Below are 2,526 nucleotides of genomic sequence, written 5' to 3'. Positions count from 1 at the left end.
AAAAAGTAACTTTTTAAAGTGCTGGAACTTATTTTTAAAATAAGTAGTTATGTGTTTGGATAAAAGTGCTGCAGTTGAAAAAAAAGTTGTTGATGTGTTTGGCAAATAAGTGCTGGTAAACACTTTTTTTTATCAAAATGTCTGAAATACCCTTTAAGCTGTTAACATGATAAAAAGTTGATTAATTTAAGGTTTTTATACTTAAAAAAAAAATTAAAACAAAATTAATTTATGTTTTACATCCATAAGTAATAATATTTTTCTATCATTCACATATTTCTTTACCACCTTATAAGAGGAATATAAATTCATATTTCAGAAATAATAATAATAATAATAATAATAATTCAATATGGGCAATTTGGAAATTGTATAAAAGAATTAAGGGCAAAAAGGTAATATACTTGGTCAACATAAAAGGTCTTTTAAGTTTTAAAAAAAAAGCTCTCATCCCCTAGCTTTTAGCTTTTGGCTTAAAATAAGTCGCTTTTGGCTTAAAATAAGTCATTTTTGACTTAAAATAAGTCACTTTGATAATTATCAAACACTCTAATAAGTCAAAAACTGACTTTTAAGCTAGTTTGACCAGCTTAAAAGCCCATCCAAACAGGCTCTTAGATATATATCTTCCTCAGATATGACAGCTAGCATTCTTGAGTGATACTGCCATTCATATCACATTTATTTTAAAATATGAGATTTTTCGATATTTGAAAATTATTTTATCGTAGCATCTCAATTTTACTCTCATTAATGACTTGACTCGTTGGAACTCTAACCACTACTCATTTAAAATAAATAGATATATGGAACTATCATCCTCATCAATGCCATATTTTGATACTTTGCATAGATTTTGCTTTAGGGAAAAGGGTTCCAAATATTTTTGAACTGTTTGAAATAAGTCAATTTATCTTCTATTACATTTTTGGCTTAGAATATCATTGTTGTTAATCAACTAGCTCAAAAATGTTTTATAACTGACCAAATAGCTCAAAAATACATTGTCTTTGTGACTCCAAAACAAAGAAAAAAGGATTAATTTGTCTTTGAGCTATTTAAAATGGAACTACAAATTAAGGTACTATAGATTACTTTATAGAGTTACAAAAACTATTAGAGTAATCAAAGTCCATAATACTCCCTCTATTCAATAATAGTGGTTCATTATTACTTGATACAGAGCTTAAGAAATATAAAGGATAGGGGTAATTATACCAAATCACCCTTAATAAATATAAGTCATCTAAATATTGTTCGGTTTGAGCCTAGGCCTGCACGACTTTAAAACGCGTTACTAGTTGGTAAGACCTACTTACTTATATACCCAACACATCTTCTATGTTTTTGCCGATATGAGACTTCTTGTCTTAAGTTGGGGCATCACATATACCCCTCTATGGACTAATTGAGGCCGATATGAGACTTCTTGTCTAAGTTGGGGCATCACATACCCCCTCTATGGACTCAACGAGGTCTATGGATTCATCGAGGCAGATATGAGACTTCTTGTCTTATAAGTTGGGGCGTCACATATACCCCCTCTATGGACTCAGTGTCCTCGCTGAGATTTGTCCCACCGTATGAGATTTGCCAAGTTGGGTATTTGCCCTGAGTTTCTTACCATAAATATTCAGCTTTGAGGTTTGCCCTGTTGGGCGCTAACACTTTTAAATGCGTCACTAGTTGGTAAAACATGCTTACTTATATATCCAACTTCTCTTCTATAATTTTACCGATGTGAGATTTCTTGTCTTGAGTTGGGGTGTCACAAGTATTTATTTAATAGCAAAGGTAAAATAGACATAAAAATGTAAATGATCAATGACTATATATATAGTACTAACATACTAGCACTTGCTTTACCCTAGTTTTTAACATTTACTATATATGAGGATGAACTCATAAATTTAAATTCCTTATTCATATCAGTTCTCATGACTGTTTTCCAGACGTTAGTATTAGTCGTAGAAGTTTACCATTTGCTTGGAATAGCGTCTCCTCCAAAGTAGTATCTGTATAGACCATTACACTTTCTATCAGTTTAAGGAAACATTACCTCACATCACATTTATAGTCCTAAAATAATATGTTACTCTTTGTTTCACAATATTGATCTGAGTGTGAATTTAATTAAGCCGAATCAGATGTAGTGGAAGAGCAATCTCTTCGTGTAGTGTTGGACGAATGAGTAAGTGTTTGACTTTCGCTCAAGCTCCGCATCTCGTCATACTTGTCTCTTAACCCTTGAAACTTGAGCTCATCATCATCATCATCATGGAATCTTGATTCCAAGTTAAACTCAGGAAGGTCAAGATGATCTTCAAGAATGCTGACTACTGCAGACATGGTTGGCCTAAGTGCTGGAGATGGATTGGTACATAGCAGAGCTACATTTATCATCCTTAGAGCCTCATCCTTCTTGAAATCTGAACTCAATGTTTCATCTACTAGATCCATCAGTTTTCCATGCTTTTGTAGAACAAGGGCCTGAATAAAATCCAAAGATACTGGTTCAAAAGTTTG

At 32.4% G+C, this 2,526-nt stretch overlaps 1 pseudogene; it reads right to left on the bottom strand.

Moving 5' to 3' along the window:
- Window positions 1-2,133: 2,133 nt before the first annotated feature.
- Window positions 2,134-2,526, bottom strand: part of LOC125847261 (probable LRR receptor-like serine/threonine-protein kinase At1g07650) — a 4,992-nt pseudogene continuing 4,599 nt past the window's right edge.

This window comes from Solanum stenotomum, chromosome 12, assembly GCF_019186545.1.
Source record: "Solanum stenotomum isolate F172 chromosome 12, ASM1918654v1, whole genome shotgun sequence".
Lineage (NCBI taxonomy): Eukaryota > Viridiplantae > Streptophyta > Magnoliopsida > Solanales > Solanaceae > Solanum > Solanum stenotomum.
Note: the sequence above shows the minus strand (reverse complement) of the source record. Positions and strands in the feature narration are given on the sequence as shown.